The sequence below is a fragment of the Anopheles funestus genome, chromosome 2RL (genome assembly GCF_943734845.2).
Source record: "Anopheles funestus chromosome 2RL, idAnoFuneDA-416_04, whole genome shotgun sequence".
Taxonomy (NCBI): Eukaryota; Metazoa; Arthropoda; class Insecta; order Diptera; family Culicidae; genus Anopheles; species Anopheles funestus.
The window spans coordinates 38,561,716-38,582,700 of record NC_064598.1 but is presented as its reverse complement, the minus strand read 5'-3'; the positions used below and the strand labels follow the sequence as shown (position 1 = coordinate 38,582,700).

Here is a 20,985-nt window from a genome sequence, read left to right as displayed (position 1 = left end):
CAATTGGAAAACGAGAGAATCGGTGTATTATTTATTGTGCATTTTGATAGGAAAAGTGTTATACGGCTTACGGAAAATGCGGAAAGGATTAATAACTTCAACTCCGCCACCAGCTCACTCTTAGTCTAGCAGACAAGACTATACCCGTGGGAAATGTTTCGATGCACACAATTTATTTTATTATTTTGTAAATGCAGACCAAACAGTAGGAGAAATTCTGGTTGCGATTATAATGAATCTGGTGGTTTTATGCTGGAGTTTAATTTAATCCGTTCCACAATCAACCCACTTGGCAATGTTGAATTCTGTGAGCGAGAACATAGAAAAAGAAAGAGACGACATCCTCTGAGTGAGTGTGTGTTTATACGCCGATCCTCCCCGGGGGTAGGTAGTGCATTGTGCATCCATTACTCTGTATCTGGTGGTTCTGGTCAGGGACATTTACTACCGTAGAAAATGTACAGTACCGATGACTAATGCGTGTGGCTGTGTGTGATACTGGTTGACGGTTGTCTCATCACATCGTCATCATCAGTCGCAAAATGCAAATAAGCTAACGAACTCGCTCGCTATATTTTCCTCCCATCTCACACTCACCGCGCATCACTGGCCGTGACGAGTGATACAAGAAATGATGGTCCACACGGCTGGAGTTTAGGTTGGGGGCTGGAGTGTGGTCTGCCATCCGGTCCAGTTTCAGGTCAGGACACTCGGCACACCATCCATCCTTTCTTTTCATTTTCAACTACTATCATCATCATTGTCATTAGCCTCTCGGCCTTCTCTCTAAATGGTTGCAAAATTACCTTCGGTCGATGTCTTTTTCTGCTTTGCTTCCCAGGGCCGGGAAGTGGGAGATTGGGTTCAGTTGCGGGCCAGAATTTTGGTCCATTCTGCCATTTGATATCGTACCGAGATATACACCCACACACACATATATATGCTCGTGAAATCATCGCGCACATGAGATTGCGAATGAAGGTGGTTGCATGGCACCGAGGGTGAGAGTTAAAAACCGCACTAATTAGAGTGGCGACCGGCGAAAAAGGGGAGCAAGTCACAGAGGAAGTGATGAAGGGGGAGAGTGGTGGGGACGCAGATAGGGTTGCAGCGTGTTGGAAAATTGATAAAAAAAACCGGTACGAGTCACTCCACATGCTTGTTGATAATGCAGATTCGTTGCTGTGTGCTGGGTGGATGAGTATGAAAATTCGTACCGGAGTGTCCTTTTCAATAGCCTCTCGTAGGTATGTGTGTGTGTGTGCGCATGGTAGGATAATTTAAAGTGAGAACTTTGACTTTATGCCTCGTCATCACTATCACTCAACGAGTTTTAAAGCATTTTGCCCTCAGATGTAAAATGAAGAACAACTCAGCAAAAACACGATTTAACACACACAAACGTATAAACGGCGTCCCCCTGGGAGGTCACTGTCACACACCAAGTTACGGCAAAAGTTTTGTTCTACTTTAAAGAACGACGCCTTTTTCATGGGGGTGTTTTATGAACCGCCTGGCATGTTTGTTGGTAAAACTGGTAAAAGATTACACCTACCACCTTCCTGAGACAGATCTTTGCCTTTTTTTTTGTTTCTGTCTTGTGACCTTATTTGCCGGAGAGGCAACTCCCCGGGATGTTGCGGTTTCGGAAGCTTGCGGTTTTTTGCGGGTTTGCGGGTCTAGTTGAAAGTTTTATAGAGTGTCCTCTGGTCGCATGTTTTATGCATGTTTTATCGATAGTGACAAAAACACAAAGGAGCTTGTTGCTCCTTTTCGAGAAAAATCGATCAGAATCGAACTCTGGTAACACAACGCCACAAAACCTTGGTGTTCATTCACTCGGACGGTTTTTGGTAACGAATTCTAAATGCAGATCGAGTCTAACAGTGGGAAAAGGGATGTATAAAACAGGATTAGCATTCGGATATACTACTATTCGAATGTGTGTACCCGTTTTCGAAACTTTTGGCATCGATTTTGTCCCATCTGGTGGTTGGGTTCTACTTGTCGGCTGTGATGATATATTGATGCTTTCTATGTTGATGAAAGCACTCGGACAACCACCGGCTCAAAAATGTTATTGAATTGCCCAGAATTGCAATCTCTAAAATTGATGCAGGTGTGTGCAACAAATGACATTTTATAATGTAAAGCATTGAAATCTTTTGGATTAGCGAAATGCATGTATTTCAATTCCCAATTACTGCTCAATAATTGTTTCAAAATTATACTATAATATTTCTAAACGTACAATATCCGTGTAAATGAAAAAACAAGTCCAAGTTAATTTTGCAACATTTTCCTCTCCCTGCTTTCACAATATGACGGTTATAAAATGATAGCTAAGGCAGAACAATATCCTCCAAAGGTGCGAGTACGCCGAGTAGACGAGCTTAGTTTCGAACGAAGCGATATAAACATGGTGAGTGGCACCCATCAGCACTACCCACTTTAACGTACCCGTTTCTCTCGGGTGTTATTCGACCGGAAATGTGTAGGGAAAACACACGCAACCATCTCAACAAGCGTGTCAACCACGAGACCGCGACCACATCCTTACTCCGTTGTGTGTGGAAGAAAAATAAAGTGTGGAGAAAAAAAACGCAGCATTAGCAACAACAAAAAAAAGATGAAAATAAAAGCGACGCTTTTCTTTTTTTTCCACCACCACCACCACGCTAAACCGCAGAAACTGATTCATGAGAAAAGGAAGAATAGAGAAAAAAACACGCAAAAAGGATCCATTGCGATGAGTTTTTCCTCGCCGTTGAAAGGAAAGTGTGTGTGGCTGTTACACGGTTGTGTGATGCGTATTTTTTTTCTACTTTCTTTTTCTCCGCACTTGGCGAAAGCTTTTGTGTGGGCAGCATCATGAGGTTCACTTGGTACGCGGAAAAACTCAGCGGCTTTTCCGCGCTTATTGCGTTCACGAGCAGAACATCGTTTGTGTGCGGTGCGCGCGCGGTGGATAGAGTTTATCGCTTTGCGTGTGTTTTGAAGGTGGTATACCACCACGCCCTTGATCAAATCCTCGAACCATGTGCAACCGTCAAGATCACCATTTGGTTTTGCAAACAGTAACACTGTGTTTTTTTTCTTCCTTCTTTTGCCAAGTGAACGAGTTGGAATTGGCCGGCCTGAGAGTGCAACTACTCTACGAGTTAGAACGATTGCCCTTTACAAGCGGGCGGTAGTATGATGTCTACATGTACCACACCCGTATACGCGCAGAGAGTTAAAAGGGCTTTAAAAGTATTGATTTTTGCATTCTGCTTTATGATAATGCAAAGTACCGCACCTTGGGAAATCACCTTTATTTTCCATCCGACCCGACTCTAGGGCTGTTGGACGAGGGAAGCAAGTTTTCCCACTAATTCTTCCACCAGGCAAGTTCCTGGGGACTAACTATTGTCGCTTACCGCAGTCATCAACACCAATACAATCACGCAAGCATTTTCACTGATTGCATTCCATCCTAGATTGTTCGCTTTAAATACGCATCGTATTTACGTAAGTATTCTAACGTTTGCCTCAAGAGGCATGGAATAATTTTGAAGAGGATATGATGAGGAAGCGTGGAACGGGAGTGCAGGTTAAAGTTGTTGGCAAATCCTTTCGGTACACGTGCTATTTTATGGTACGGTGGCAAGCAAGTGGGGGTATGGAACACAAGGCATATGGAAAAGCTGGCCGACAGAAGAAGGTAATATCCCGAAGCCACCGGAGAGATCTTTCACCGTACAAAACTTTGACGTTTTCAATTTGTTTTCCATTCAAACGGAAAAATGTTGTACCCTTTACGAGTGCGGACTCCTCTCCGCTCGTCTAGGCGAGGGTTGAAGGTTATAAAGCAGCTTTTTCTCCATATCTTATCCCTCCTCCCTCCTCCCCCTCACCATCTTTTCTCTTCCCGCCAACGGCCCAACGAAAGTGAGGGATGAGATGGGAAACTTTCTTGTGAACTTTCTCCGGACATTGGCCGATTTCATGGGGCGAGAGAGGACTGTTGTGGAGGTTAGACTAGTTATTTGCTCGTTCGTTTACGAATCTCCTTGAGTATGCCCATGGTACCACGTTGTTGGCACTCCCGCACACAGATGCTAGTGATGTTTGTGAGAGGTAAGAAAGCTTCCGGTTTTCCGACCTTCATGGCGCGCACCTTCGTACCGGAATGTCCCGAAGCTTGGAAAAAGTTAAACGTGTTTTGTGGTGGTTGTTTTCAGTGAGATTTTTTTCTCCCCCTGTTTTCGTTGTTGTTGTTGTTGTTGCCAACAGACCAGTTGATTCAAACGTGAAGCAAATGGTGGTAGGCCGCCTCCCGCTGGGAAGGACCTCTTTACATGTAACGGAAGCTGGCAGCAAACGAATCGGATAAAACATCTGTCAGAGTGTGCGGTTCTACTTTTTTAAGCGGTGGGAGGCTTGCTGTTTGTTGCTGCTTTTGGACCCATTGTCCACCAGAAACGGAGCGAGAAAGTATCCGGAAAGGATCACAGAACTTGTTGCTGTACAATTTCGATTGATTTTTTTGTTGTTGAATTTGTTATTTGAGCGTTACCACTGACCATCTTCCGTTTTGGGTGTTTTTGTTTGGGTATATCTGTATTTTTGGTGAGTAAAAAGTTCAGTCAAGCGGTAAGTTGCTATGCCCTGCCAGAGAGTGAAGCATCGCCGCGAAAGCACCCGCACCAACACGAACACTTTCCCGGTTTGCGATTGTTGAGCGATTTTTATACACCGCAATCGAGACGAATCGAATCGAATCGGTTTGTACAAATCAAAGGACGATGCGGTCTCGTACATCAAAGCGCAACAAGCGGCCTTCAAAAGCGGTGCTAGCGGACGCTACTGTGAAATCAGTCAGTTGGAACGGTTTTTTTGCGGTTTGTGCGTTTGGCAGTAAGGACCTGGGGTAGGGAAAATTTCTTGAAACCTTGAAGCTTTGAAGAATTGGAAGAGAAACACAGGTTTTTTGAAGGTACTTTTTCAATGCAAAAGACGACATTAAATATTCGTAGGACACTTTTCTAAACGTCTCGTCTGAACGGGAAAACAAATTCTTGCATACATTTAATGATGTTTACTTCGTTTAGAGATTGTTTCAAAATGTCTGTTTTTTCTTTGAATAGAGTAATAATATTAGCTAACCAACTACCAACATCCTCCATTCTATGGACTCTCTCTTTCTCTCATACGATGAAGTGTGCGAAGTTGTCTACCAGTCTAAGATCCTCGAGGGAACCATCGATCCACCGGGCTGAGTACAATCAAAAGAGGGTATAACAGGCGGGGCAGGTTATAGCGGGAAGGCAAATGGGATAAACGTTGGAAAAGTTTTTCGCGCTCCAACAACAAAAATCCTGCGAGACTGCGAAACGCTATGTGTTGCAGCGTCTGATGGAACCATGGAACGAGCGTCTAGGGAGAAAATGTCCATTTAATGGTGGCGAGGCCACGCTCGGTTTGTTATTCCAGCGTGGCCAGTCTGGGTAACGTGTAAATGTGTCTGGTATATGAATATTGATCGTAACTAGAAAACCGTGGTAGTATCATCAGTTTGATGGGTGCCACATATTGCTAGGGATTTTTATTGCTGTTGTTTCACTCCCAGGATCAATTGCCATCATCGCGGAACTTCATGGAATATAAGGACGACATGTTTGGTGTGAAAAAATGACGGATAAGCTTGTTTGTTTTCCGTGTGACAGGCTGAAACATTTGCGACTCTTTCCATCTACTGCAATGTGTATCCACACCCATGTGGAGCGCAGGGCTTTACGGGAGAATTGAAGCTTCTTTTCGATAGAGATAGCTGGATACCACTTCAGCGCGTGGTAGTTATGGTTATAAATGATGGAATCCTCTGGTGATTTGCGTTGATTGATTAGTTCTTGTTGGTTAGACAAACACAAACATGACCTGGCGTTGTGGTTTTTGCTACCTCCGAGGGTGATGATAATAATGTTAAGAGGAATGAAGACTACCGGCATGGTACATGGGAAGGTGTATTTTGTTGCAATGCTCGTTTCCGCTGAATGGACGATAATTTTAATTGAGTGCCAATATTTCTACCCTGTTTGGTCGCTACAAAACTACAGCGTACTCTATGGAAGAGCGGGTGTACTGTTATGTTTGCTTCATCAATGCGTAACACTAGGACCCAGTAATTGGAGGACGCTTCTTTTCACATGGTTTGTTGCGCAGGTCAACAACCTACTGGTATATTGGTGTTAACTAAGCGGGAAGAAGCTGTAACATACCGCTTTCCATCCATATGCAGAACACCGTAATTGATAGACGGTAATAAGGAAGGTACCGAAATAAGCATTAAACAAGCATTATGTGCTTCATTCGTTGTTGTTTTGTGTGCCGAGCATTAGAACTGTAAAGAGAGTTGGATGAGCTTTGCTCAATGGAATCGTTTGTTGTTTTCCAAAACCGCTGTATAGACATAGGGAAAAGCTCACTTGCAGTATGTCTCGTATAAGCGAGTGATTGTGTCGAGATTTACCTGTCTGTGACACATCAGTCCTCGGATTGCTTGGGTCTTTTTTGTCCTGATGTTGATTCATCGACTGACCGCATCCTCCAAGAGCATAGTTCTTCAGGTGTAGCGACTCGAGAGTTCTCTTGACCTAGTGCGCATCATGTCAAGGTGCGAGATGAGCTACATCCCCGGAACAAAGACACCGATTGACGACAGACCAAGCCATCTCAGTCCTCCTGCGTCTTCTTTATGCTGTGCGCGATACGAGTGAAGGGATTGCATTGTTCCGGGACCCTGTTTGCTCACACCAAACATATGCAAGGGGCTGGTCGCATCCGGGAGAAGAACACACGAGGTACCGTCGTCGTCGATCATAAGACATAAGGGCGGCCTGTTTTGAAGATGATTTCGTGTTCGAGTAAGTTTCCACGCCCTTCGAGAGTTCGTTGAAGATATGGATGTGAACACCTGCGACACCGCGGAGGTGCGAGAGGTGATAGCCCTCTGTGTAGGGTATGCAAATATTTATTCTTGGGCACGATTTAGGCTCCATTATCGGCTTGTTATAGATGAAGAATAGGGCGAGAGAGGTAACGGGAACCGATTTGTTTGATGTTTTGAGAGCCTTTTCCAGGTGGAGAAGTAATTTCACCGACATTTGATCATCGCCGTAGGGCACTCGGCGCTATTCTGACCCCGAAGCACTGTGTACTGTGTTATCCGTTTCCAAAAAGGGTTTGGAATTTAATTTGAAATCTGTTTGTATTCCGTGGCTTTTTTTTATTTTAGCTTTTAACTCCATTTGACTTGTCGACTTTGACTTGTTGAGCGCGGTCGTAACTTTCCACCCTTTTTCGGTGTCACATAATTAAAACCGCTCTACGCACTTCGTTCCACCGAAGGGGCTTCCACATTGGGTGACACCGATGAAGTAATTAAAAATTCCAGCAACTTCTGACACTACCGGAGGAGCGATAGGGAAACCGGCGGAGGTCGTTTACTTCACTTCTAGGTTTGTCCGGTGTCTGTTACGATGAGTTTCAGGTGGGAAAATTGCCCATTAATTGATTGTTTTTGGCTGGAAATATAGGCCAATGGCCTTTAAACGTCACCCAATGCCGCGAATGGGTTCTGAAACCGGGTTCCGAAAAAACCCACCACCAATGCATATAACTGACCGGTTGATACTACAGAGCCACTGTTGTGTCTCGTTGTGGTGCGTGCGCTCTGATTGACTTTTCTTTCGCCGGAATCAGTGGCGAGACAACCGGGTGGGTATGGCAGTTTGACCGATTGCTGATCACTGTTTCTCCGTACACACCGGCAAGCAAAGGCAGTGTAAAACCAGGGACAAGGGTGAGAAAAATCACTGGCCAGATGAAAAAATACTCAAGTCACCAAACGCCAATCAGTTGGTGTGAGCTGAAAAATTGCTTTTTTCCCTGAAGGGAGGTTTTTTCCCTTCTTAGTATGTGTGCTTCTCTTCATCCGTCAACAAACGCGCGCGGAACTTTCAGCCGGAGAGGAACTCGTGACCATGGGAAACGCTGTGGACAATAAAGGAATGATCGCGGATCGCTTGTTGCCGCCGACCGCCCAATGTCCGGGAATCGGGAATTTAATTTCTTCATCTTCGGAGGCTTCCTTTTGGGTTGGGCAGGCGCGCGCGTAGTGCGCTCGTCATGATGATGTGTCCCGTGTGAGTATCGGGCACACTAATCGGACGCGCTGATCTATCAGATGTGGTTGTTATATAGTGTAGCTTTTTTTTTTCTTTAGCCCCATGTTCGCTATCTTGTTTCGTTCGTTTCATTCATGGCAGCACAAGCTTTCCTGGAACGCTTTGATCTCGTGTTCGTTCTGTCTTATTAGATGTAAAGTTTTTTTTTTCTTCCGTCCTATTATGTTTGCACTGAAAGGTTGCTTTTGTTTTTGCGTCCATGGTTAACGATATAATTTTCTTACACTTCACTTGAACTGGTGGCCATTTTTTGTTATTGGCCATTCTGTACGCAACGAACGTTCATCCCTTAGCAGAACAATTCGCGGGGTAACAATTTTTCTTTTTTTGTAAATATAATACCACGGAACTGTATAGAGATCACGATTTGTCAATATTAAATATGGATCTCTTGCATGCTAGCGTCCATTATTTTGACGGGCATCATTTCGTTTAATAGCATGCGATCAAACTGATCACTCAACAACAAATTCCCTTCTCCAGCACGCAAACGAGTTGCAAAAACAATACAAGCAGTAGGTTTCGTGCTTCTATTTTTTTGTCGATCAAGTGTAACGAGTCTCGAGAGTGCTTTTGCTATTAACAAAAAATCCAACGCTTTATGGTACATTGGTTAGGGGAGCGCAAAAAAGGGGGTTTTAATAGAGCATGCACAAGAAGACCGCTGAAGGTGGTATAATTTGTCTACAATTATGTTTGCGTTTTGTTTCATCCTTTTTTGGTATGCCTTTTGAAGAGATCCTTTTGAAGCGTGGATATAATTCAGTGGTCGGCAAACTTCTTTATTTCGAATATCGTCTGGATTAAACTATTTAAAGTTTTGAAGAGGTGTTTGACTAATATTATCATATATTAATATATCATGTCCTAGATTAATTATTATTAGTTCAGAGATATTTTTCTGAGCCTAACTGCTCAGTTTACACCTTCCGGTAAATGCAATAGGAACAGAATGAATTTACGCCTTACAGGGTTTTCCAGCCCAGCTCAAATATATAATGAGAGGTTTCAAATTCGTAAAACGCAAAGTGAAAGAAGCACGACAGTATTCAAGTCTGGAAAGCCAATTCAAAGTAGTAAGATAGCACCTCAAAATCGTAACACCAAATCTCAAATTCAGCAGTTGTTTATCCCTACTGACGTTTTGGCGGTTCTTCGAAACTATGGGATAGAGGTAGCGATAATTAAGTCAACATATTTTTTTAAAATAAATTTCAAGTGCTTAATTAAAAAATCTAAAAATATTTATTAATTTCCATTCAGTTTTGCCCTATTCTGTACTGTTGTAACTGTCATTGTTATTTTAATATTTTTTGGAAAATACTGATGTACTATAGGCATACAAAAATGCATATTTTGTTGTTAGAGTTATCATAATTAATATACAACAAATATTTTGACGTAACTATCGCTACCTCTATCCCATAGTTTCGAAGAACCGCCAAAACGTCAGTAGAGGTAAACAACTGCTGAATTTGAGATTTGGTGTTACGATTTTAAGGTGCTATCTTACTACTTTGAATTGGCTTTCCAGACTTGAATACTGTCGTGCTTCTTTCACTTTGCGTTTTACGAATTTGAAACCTCCCATTATATATTTGAACTGGGCTGGAAAACCCTGTAATAATAATGTTCGAATACCGAACATTTCGTTCACTTCCTGGCATTCCTGGAGACCTTCGTGGAATAACCTACAAGTGTAGCAACATCTCCAATACTCCTAGCAAAATACATTCAATGAATATGATATGCAGACGAAAGCTTTTTTTCCACGGGGGAGCGCGGTGAAGTGGCGAATAATGTTCGCATCTTCCATTAGCGTGACTTCCGTTCCACGCCCTTAAAATCCACCCAATGTACCCCCCCAGATATACAAAATAGCCTCCAGGCACACCGCGCAGTAGTTACCGCGGCGTCGCCCTACCGAGGAAGCATCATCATCAGCACGTCGATCATTTGTACGGTGGACGGAAATGGGCCCCAGCGCGCGCGTCGTGATCCGTTTGGAGGTCATTTCATTCGTTCGAGTGCACCATAAAGATGCAGCCAACATCTCCCCACTCTCCGAAGTGTGATGATCCCTCGCCTTCTCTTTCTCAATCGTATACGATCTAGACAGTTAGGTGTATCCTCCCCAAAGTAACTGCAAAAGGGCCGGAGATACATTTCCTTTCGCAATGCGAGAATCAATTGTAATCGTCGTTATTAGCCGTTAGGCCCCAGAAGTGTAGACGAAAGTCGTCGGAATCGGAACCCTGGCAAAATGTTTCGCGCGTGTGTCTCTCGGTTGTGTACATGACGCCTTCAGGTCTGTTTCTTCTCGTCTTTACTGTTGAATGGTTTCGGTAGATTCGGTTGGATCAAATGGGCGATTTGTAATACATCGGAGAGCGGCGGCATCCCTACCGCCTTTGCTGTCCCACGGGCTAGTTGCGTATGTGTGGGTCCGTATGTGGCAGCACATTTGGCGCTCTCTGTACACAGCCCAGCCCCCTCCCCCCTGGGCCTGTTGAGAGGTAGGTGGGCCGGTGTAATTTATATTTCGCTTTTAACTTGATTGAGATCGTCGATGGAGCCGCGCGCGTTATTAGACCAGACCACATACTGGCTTAGTCATGTTTTCATGATTTCTGGCATTCGTTTCTCCGTTCTTCGTCTGCTAACTGCTTCTTGATCGTGTCTAGGTCTAACATAGAGGGAAACAGGATTTCGACGCAAAGTAAGACATTTGCCAATAGTCGCCCCACCAAACACGTTCGCACAGACTCTCGGAAGAAGGGGGAGGAGAGGGTGTTATTCCTTTGAATTAAGACACTTTGGTATCATTACATCAATCTGCTCCGGCGTCTGTTGGAAGGACAAATAAATCCTCTTTCCGTTTGGAAATTAAGGACAAATACACACACATGCTGTTCCGGGTGCGAATTGTGATTGCTTCGGCTAAGTAACGTGTACGTGTGGCGTGCGTGTTCTTTGGATCGGTGGTTTTGCTTTTATTGCTAATCTCCGCCCTTTCGCATGCCACTTTTCATCCCTCATAATGCCGATCGAAGTGATTGTGCACGCAGAGCTCTTCCCCGGTGTGGTTCCGGAACGCCCGGGTTGTTCCCGGCACATGAAAGTAAAGCCCTGAATTGCCATTTACCATCGAATTCTCAGCCCAGTTGTTTATGCCCTGCGTGGAAGTAGCCGTGCTTGTAATCCGCTGTAGGAAATTAGCTTCCTCAAATAGGTTTATCGGTTGTATTTTCTTTTTTTCCCGTTCTTTCCTTTTTCGAATCTCGTCCCAAATGGAAGATGAATTACTCAACGATCGACGACGAAATGGACGCGGGCACAGAGCAAGAAGTCGCCTAAAAGCGGCCTAGGCACATGCACAGACACAGACCCAAACTGTCCATTGTGTCGCACCACGTACCTTACCTATTTCATGCACCGCCACGTCGCCGGGTTCCCTTTTTTTTAGGCCGTTCGTGTCCTTTCGCAGTGGCACACACAAAATCCAAAGTACATTTCATTAAGGTATTAGAGGTGGAAAATGGTTTACTTATCCTGTGCCTTTGTCAAACCGAATTGATGCCATGCGTGTGTGTGTGTGTGTGTGTGTACTGGGCATGTGTGTTTGCAATGCGAAACATTTGTCCCCCAGAATCGGGTCCTTTTGCCCGAGGCCGCCTGCTAATTCTTTCAACAATTCGAATTCGAGTCCATCAAAAAGGGACGACATATGTTTTGCCGGGATGTACGGGGAAACAAACCTCCGATGGTCGACCATATTGCCAGTGTTTGTAGCTGACTGCGATGGAAACACGTACGCGCGGACGTGACGTGAACCTTGGGCCGATCTTATGCTGGGCCAGGCCTTACTTTGTGTCAGTAGGAACATAGAAATCTCCCGCTGAGAAGGAGGATAATTTTTTTCTTCCCTTCTTTCACCTCATCTCGGAAGAATCCTTGGTAAAAGTGGGAATCCTTTTTCTTTTTTTTATGCTTTTTGGGAAGATCCTTTTTATTATTTCTTCTTTCTTTTGGCTTATTAACGTTCTTTTCTTGTGGGCACTGCTGTGCCTGAATAAATTCCCTTCTGCATGATGGTTACGAATTTTGTTGGATCGTGAACACGTTTTCCTGCCAGGATTCGTCGGAATTCTAAATGGACCTTGCGTAGAAGAGGGACAAGAAACCACAAAAGGAATGGAGTGAAACGAGCGGAGTTTGTTTGAAAAATTGTAATCTGTGTATGGCTTGTTCCTGGCAGAAGTTATTGAGTGATCAATTTCAAACATCATCATCATCATCATGATCACTTCTCTTTCTCATGCTGTGTGACCAACAGAAATCAACTTCAATGGTCTTCTGTTTTTTTGTCTTTCTTGGGTTCCGATTTCCTTCACTACATTTCCAATCGATTCCAAGGATATATCTCCTTTTTGGGTTATTTGGAAGTTACAGAACCGGGAAAAGAAAAATGAATGCCCATGGCCGCATGCCGCAGTGCGATATGTATTGGGTGTTAGTTAGGCTCCGCTCTGGTACGTGATGTTATCGGCGTTGAAAACGATTGGACGAGTATATGACGTGGCCATTTCCAACAGGAATGTGTCCAATTTGTTAGGCTACTTTTCGGGATATCATTCTTGAGCGCGTAATCTCACATATGTCGGCAAATAATCTGTCTATGCACACAGGAGAAGGCCCTTTCACGATAAGAAAAAGGTTTCTCACGTATTTTCACGTCGATGCAGTTGCAACGTTTTCGGGGTCGTATATTTGTTTATTGATAGTCGCCGGATAAAATAGATGGAAAAGCCACCGCTGGAGCCTGGTAAACAACATCCGGGATAGATTTATGGTTTATTATCGCACTGTTGACCGCGGTTCTCCCTTGACGGAAGCCATTTGCCTTCGATAGGGCCTAGTTTTATTGCAGCAGAGAAATGAAGGCGCCTTTATGGCAGTCTCGCCAGAAAAATGGAATTGCTTTTCGAAGTTGAGGTCATCTTGAAAGAAATGGGATTGAGCGAAAAAAAATTATAACGCAATCTCTACGCGGGAGTTTACTGCTAGAAAAGAAAGTCATCAGCGGTTCGAATTCTTCGGGCAGGCAAAAAGAAATAGCATCAATGTTAATTAGTTTTAAATTATTCATAACGTAACGGGGCCCCCGTGTAGGCGCTTTGGATTTGCCCGTTTCGAAGCAGATTTCGATTGACAACTCTCATTTCTTTTTATCGCTTCCCTACATCATCCCCGCCCGGAAGCTTTGTCGCGGCGGCAGAATCAACTTTTTTTTGTAAAGGACACAGCAGGGTGGATCATCATTCCTGTGGTGAGGCCATAAGAAAAAGGCTGTAACTTCAGTGATGAGAGATGGGAAGTACCTTAGCGGGCTTTTTTTCCTTTTTCAAATGATTTCAGTACAACCGAGAGCCGTCTGTTTCAATCAATTTTCCAAAAGTCATTTCAGGGAAATCGAAATTGAAATGGAAAATTCCGTTGTACATTCAGTGAAAAGTGTTGCGGATTGAGATTTTAGAAATGTTTAGTCTTTTTTTTCGTTTTAGTTCCAGTGAGTTTTTTTCTTCTTCTTTGCAACAAATAATTTACCTGCGTTGTTCTTTCGCGCATTTTCGGCACTTATTTGATGGCTGATGAACGGGCATCGATCTTAAATTTCGATTCTTCTTTTCCTGAGTGCGCGGGCGCAACTCTATAATCGTTTGAAGTCTTCCAAGCGTTGGTGAGGTATCCGAAATTGGTATCGCTTTCTATGAAATGTTAAGGTTAGGTTAGCCCACATTTAGTTACAGAGGGTTGTAAGGCGCGAAATAAAGTAGCTGGCCACGGCGAGAGGCCCTTTTCGTTGCGGCATTCAGGAAAGAGAAATTTATTACCATGCGCGAAAATGAAACTGAAAGGAAGGCTCGCAGAGGCCGCTTTAAAGCTTCGGCCCATCTCTCCCGTTTCACCCATCCGCCCACCCGGCCTACGCAGTGTGTGAAGGAGGGCATCTTGAAGCTCTGCGTTTTTTGTATCCGCGCACTAACTGGAGTGTGCAGAATTTCCATAAATTATCTGTACCTTTTCTCCTCTTGGTGGTTGGTCGGTTGGTGATGGGTCAAGATAAAGGTGTGCGCACATCGGGGCGAAAGCATGAAGGTTAGCAATTACGGCCTTGCAGATTGCATCCCTTCGTACACTTTCCACCCCTAGTCTATGCCCTTTTTCGAAGGGGGGAGTGCTCTGAATGTGAGATGGACTTTAGGGAAAGGTAAAGTTTTTGGCCCATGATTCACGACCTCCATCAGCTCTCTACACCGTTACGTTCAAGAAGCTAACCATAAACCAACCCCCCGCGTGTAACAGCGTGTGCATTTTATAGTGTGCGCTATCGCTGCGAATAATTCGGTATGCTTCTCCATGGTTGTTTTATTTGTTTTGTTATATCGTGCATGTGTGTGTATGTTTTTGTGATCAACTTCAAGCCAAACGGCCCATTAAATTGGAGCTGAGAAAACGCATCGAGCATAACGAGATATCGTCCCCTGGGAGCATACAAGTGTGTATACACAGTGTGACCCACAAGAAGTTGAGTTGGGTTTTCAAGATAGTCAGCTTACAATGCGCTATAATTTACCTGCTCTCCAAAGCGTGTGTGTGCCATTTGAAGGAGAATTATCTCACCCCTCATGTGCCTCACCCTAGCTCCCCTTTAGTACTATAAAACCCTTCCATGAGGTTGATGCTCTCTTCTGCAGCTGATTTTTATTCGTTTGCCTTCTTGATTCGAGAGTTGCATACAAGAATGCATGCACCTCCCCTCGCCCGTTTTTCGTTTGGCTTCTGGATGGCCCACGCGGCATAAAACGGCACAAACAGCTATAAAAATGTTTAAATCACATGGCAAAAAGAGGGATGCACAAGGCAGAGCATTTCCTGCGCCGTGTGGGGGAGAGGGACACAAAGTTGGCAGCTCGATGCGGTCGAATCGGAAAACAAATAAATAAGTGTGATAATTAGGCGACGCGCATAAATATCTCGCAGACGGACGCGCGCGCGGATTCTTAGTGTGTGCTGTTGGTTGGCCGCAATGGGAGAAGTAATCTTGACTTTTCCATTGTATTTTGGTGCAGGGTTTCTTTTTTCCTCTTCTACTCTTCAGTGAGCGACACAGCACGACCAGAATTGCTGGATAGACTTTACCAAGCTGGGAAGTTGAACGTGGTGTGGTGCAATGGAATTTATTATTTTTTTATTTATAGCCGATTATTTGCCCCAAACCGAGGGAATTTCGTTTTGCTGTCTCTTTTTTAAATCTTTTTTAAATTCCTTCTGACGTACGTCTAATTTTATTTGGACAAACCTCCTCGGTGTGCTTCGCTTTGCTCGTGGCGATTGTGGGTGTAAGAAAAATGATATAAAATATATACAGAAATTATTACCGTCCACACCACTTGGGAAAAGTGAAAAGAGCACTAGCCACGCGCACGTGGTAAAAGAATCAACATGCGGATTTTCCTCTTTGCCCGTACAACACGGGAAAAAGACACTTCATCAGTGTGGAGGTTTTTTTTCCTGTGTATGTTGAAGGTGAACTCGGTTTCGCGTTGGGTTGCTTTTTGTGGGTATGCTTCCACTATTTATTTATTACTATTTAACTTCCTAACAACCAACGGCGTTCCGGCACACAGGAAAGATTTCCTCACTCTATTCGTATTTAGGTGTAAATTAATTGCCCTTTACTCTCCTTCCTTTCTTTTTTTTTTGGAAGTCACTGTTCGGGATGCTTTTCTCTGCATAATGCTAATGGATTTCAAAATTGACGACCTGAAAGCAAAAATAAGCCTCGCAACTTGAAAGGAGCCCAAAGGGGGGATAGGCCCCAACCCCCACTAAAAAGTTCTCCCAGGCGTGTGATTAGCCAATAATACCCGCATAGGGGCCCTTTTTCCTGGACGTTTTGGTTCGACTGAAAATACCGCAGCCGCAGTCCATTTTTATATGAGTACAAAGTAGTATCGTTGGCTGTGTTCTGTGTTCTCGGCTCCTCTAAAATAGCACCTTGGAGTGTCTTACATTTTCCGATCATTTCCGAGTATGTGTGACGAGTGTAGGGCAACGGCAGGGTGGGTTTTTTGTTGTTGTTGTTGTTGAAGGAGGGAGTATGCTCTGGGAAGGAGAAGGTATCCCTTGTCGACACCTTTTTTCTCTGCTTAGTTTCGGATCGTCTCCATCTCATACGAACGGTACTTGTGTATGTATGTATATGCCGGTTGAACAGTTTGCATTAGCATAAACGAGGAAACGGATCCTCATCAATTCGAGTGAGCAACAAGATTTCTAATGGGTGGCAACATTTTTCGTCTAATTATTTCTCTGTTTTTTTTCTTCTCTCTCTTATATTCCGCACAGGAGCAGCATCATAGGATAGCAAGCAAACGGGCCGGATTCGACATCAATACGACGAACCGAAGCGCGTACTACGGGCCTCAGATACATCCGGACTAGGGAGTGAAGCAGTGAAGAAGCAAAGTGAGTAGTAATGCGCGGGGCTAATTATGGGTACCAATATACCAATATCATCTTCTTGTGCCGCACAATATCCTCCATCCGATCACGAATAAAGTGGGTGCCGTCGGTCCGGGTGAAGAAGATGGTCATTTGCTTGGTGATCGGCAAGTTTTGAGAAGGTGAGCAACCGAGACTTTACGGTACTTGCTCTCTAGATCGCCATGTGAAGCATTTGTTTTGCTGATTGCATTTGGCTTCTTTGGGATGTTTCTTCGGTAGCAAATTAGGTGATGGAGCCCCAAAATAAGGCTAAAGAAGCAGGTTAGGATTTGATTAATCAAACAATACGCATGTTAATTTTGCATCATCCATTGGGCTATTCATTGTTGTGAGGAATGCTGTTGGGTAACGGTTTAAACTCTTAGTTTCCACACGAAACTAGCTGAAAACATCAAGAAAACTATAAGATCTCCTGAAGAATTTGGTAAATAGGTTTATGTTTTTCATCAATTCTTCTCTGTACAAGTGGACAGATTTTAACGTTCAAATTTTAACGTCCAAAGTCTACCACGGAAAGCAAGGAAAGCAGAACATTAAATTACTAAATTCTGGAATGCTTTCACGTTCACCTTACGATCGATCGATCATTTTAAGAAGAGCGTTCATTACTTGGCTTTAAGAAAACCTGCTTCCACACGTCGACCATCTGACAATCCCGTGTCAGATAACCGGTTATGTTGGGTTGGATATAATTGTATAAATTACTTGTTCGACAGTTTGTTGTGAAGAGTTTGTGTTCCCTGTGATGTGATGGTACCAATGTCTACAATTGCTTCATTTCGATGGTAACGAATGAATCTGAGGTGTTCTGCTTCTTTTTTTCACTCCCGTTCCACCAAAAACTTTCGAGACCCATGTGCTATGCTGCAACCAGTCAACTTGGCTTGCCAGGACAGCCCAGCGGGAGTTTCTGTTGACAGAGTGTGTTGTACCGCAGGTTGACAACTTAACAGGTCAAGTTCATCAAAAATCTTTCTCTCTTTGCGTTGTCTACGTTTTTTTTTGTTGCTGGAGCCTTACCGTTGAAGTGGCTCTGAAGACTCTGAACTCTCCGATCAATCGAAAAGCGTGTTAGAATGTCGTTGAGTGGTCGAAACTACAAGAAAACAAAAAAGCCCAGATACGTACAGGTCGAGCAGTTAACTACAAACTACTCGGACAACTCCCCATTTACAGCGACCGCTTGAACTCTTGAAAACGCACACTGGGTGGGAGAGAAGTAAATTCGATCATGAATATTCATTTTATCTCGCTCGCTTTAGTCCCCACCCGAGGTTGACAGTTCACAAGAGCAGTTGGTGTGTGTGTGTGTGTGTGTGTGTGTGTGTGTGCTCGCATTTTTTGTTGTTGTTCAGTGTTCAACTACCGGTACTCTTTGCGCCCGGACCTTCTGTCCTTTTTAAGGTATTCGGGTACATTTCCAGGGATTTGGTTTGCTGCAGAAACGATCCTGAACGGGTGCGTTGCTAAAAGGGCTTTTCGGCAATTTAATTAATGCCAATTTTAGGGCCAATTTCCAAAACCCAGCAGGCGACAACAATGTGCAGCAGAGGGTGTAAAAGGCCAGGGCGGGTGGGAAAAATCCTGTGTTTATACCGGTGGAAATATTGAAAATGTGCGCCCGTTACCAGGGCGATGAAGAAATGACTTATTAGAATTGGAAATGGTTTAGCGGAAGGTAGTGGACGTGTTTTTTTTTCTTCCTTTTTTCATTTTATTTTTTGGTACTTTGTCCCGAATATCGTTTTGTAACGAAGAAATCGAACCCGATTCGAGATGAAATGGACCAGATCGAGCAGAAAAGAAAGTACACAAACGGGCCTGGTATTTTTTTGTTGAATCTTTTCCCTGCCCATTTAAGTTTGCTGTCGTTCTCTTTTTTATCATTTAAACTTCCCTACTGCTTTGTGGCCTTTTAAAAATATAAGGCTTCAGTATGGAGTTTCGGCAAAAGGTAGCACCGAGAGATAGAAAGAGAGCACGTTCTCGATTGTTTGGTTCGAATATCCTTTTGAGAAACGATGCATCCTTTGAATGGTTCTGTAGAGATAGTAGCGCTTTCGGTTGACAGAGTTAAATGGAGCCAGCCTGCGGCGGCATATTGACCAGGGCTGGTCTTGTCGTTTGGGTTCGTTCCGAGTAATTGATGAAAAGATGCAGAGCAAAGGTAGCTCTCTTGGTCGAAAGTTTAATAACGATCCTCGTGTTTGGAAGAAGAAAGGGCACCCTGGAACTGCCTTTGCGACACAGTCAGGGCCGTCGGCACATTACAAAAGTCATCGTAATGTCAAGGAGAAAGGTCTCCATTAATTCCTTCGGACACTGATTTATGTGGTGCCGTTTAGGAGACGTCCAACAAAATGGAGTATACTATCTCCAATGTTCCGTATTGTTGCTTCGGAACGGAAAGTTGTTATCGTCTAATTGATTTAAAATATTTGTTTTACAAAAATTAATTTTCAATTATTAACTTCTTTGCATGCTGCTTAAACATGTGTATTTTACCAAACTTACACAAAAAGACGATAGAAACATAATAAACAATCTCAAAAAACTTAATGCGGATTCTGGTATAGTACGTAAAATCCAAACACCCCAAGCAAATTTCAAGTGGACGGTTACATTTTACGCGTTCAGTCATCTGCAACAGCAAGATAATTCCTATGCGTCATTCTTGTTTCTTCTTTCGCCCTTGAACAGGAAGGGTCCTCTTCCGACATCCGGACCGCTATTCCGTTGTTCCGGAGATTCTTCCAAGAATACAATTCTTCTCCGTTTTTTTAAACTGAATATTGGTTCCTAAACTCCTCTCACTGTTAGTGGATGATATTCCAATATACCGTCAACACACAATGTTCGTTAGGTCAGAAAAACAGGCATACCTTCTTGGAAAATCGTCGGCTACAATGGATTTTAATGCGAATTTTTGGGTCGGCTGTGCATGTGTGTATGTTGATTTCTACATCTGCTTGCATGCCTGGCTATATTGGAGTGCGTTGCTACAGTGATTGTTTAGATCAGCAGTGCTCCTGTAGTGCCTCGTGTGTATCACAAAAATCTCTAGAACGAGTGGCATGTGGTCTGTCTTGTCTCATTCTCCAGATAAAACCATGGTTGATGTCGATTTCCAAGAATTAAAACTCACATGTACAAGGTTATATTTTTTCTGGAGGCACATGATATCGGCTACCTTGATATGGCGTTGCACGTCTTCTGTCTGCCCTAAATTGGGGAAGCTCAATATCAATGTGCAAAATTAGACCAAAAAGGATTGAAATTGGGGAAATCCCAAGTAATAAGTATGGTGCTTCATAGATTCGCTCTCAGTTAAAAATAAACCCTGATTGAGACGCACACGCGTTTGTATTGTTTCCCAGAAAAGAAAACAATTTCCATCCACTTGAGTGCAGACACAGGTAACGCGCAGTTTGGTGGAAATTTTACCTATCGTTTGGTGCTGTTTTAAGTCTTCTGTTTGGGCAATACAAATAGCAATCGTTCGTGTATATTTTCGTAATTCAATCATCAATAGTCCTTGAAACAGGTGAATCAGATGTGTACCGCTTCGTTTCACCCCCAATAGCCAAACCGTACCAAAATTTCATTCAGATTGCTACCCCAAACACGAATAGAGAAGCCGGAAAATTCAATCCAATGTGTGGAAAAGCGGGTATGGGAGAGGAACCATTTTCACGAATCTCTTTTTGCCGCAATGTGATAGCATTGATCATCATAACAATAATCGGAATAATGATGAAGCTTCCCAACGTGTGTTTCTGGGTGGCATTGGTGCAATGCCGATGATGATCATCATCATAATCATTATCATCATAAGCATCGTTTTGATTACGGGTAGATAAGTGTATTTTCCCACTCTCGTGGTACCGTTTCGTGTGTTGAAACGAACGCAAACCATGCCTTTTCCTGACATGATGAACCACTTGCGTGCTTTCCGGTGGGAGCTTGACAAGGAGAGAGCAACTTGCACCTAAGGTCTCGTGGAATGCGCGGAAAATTCATACCCATCCCAACGTTTCCCGCCTTTGGCTAAAAGCAAACGGAAACGCGAAACAACCAATCAATAATGCAAACACGTTCTTTCTCTCTGTTAAACTAAACCCACCTTCTCCCCGTGCCCCGTGTCGAGTGCGGTTTTTTTTCCTTTCCATTTTTCCCGATTCGAATT

The 20,985-nt window shown here is 43.6% G+C and overlaps 1 protein-coding gene across 12 annotated transcripts in view; it reads left to right on the top strand.

Moving 5' to 3' along the window:
* The window catches only part of LOC125761903 (uncharacterized transmembrane protein DDB_G0289901), a 275,515-nt gene that overhangs the window by 148,931 nt on the left and 105,599 nt on the right, over positions 1-20,985 (top strand). For all 12 annotated transcript variants that reach the window (XM_049423482.1, XM_049423473.1, XM_049423483.1 and 9 more), the window contains one exon: positions 16,641-16,760. The gene's annotated coding sequence lies outside the window, so the exon portion shown is untranslated. The remainder of the gene's footprint in view (positions 1-16,640; positions 16,761-20,985) is intronic.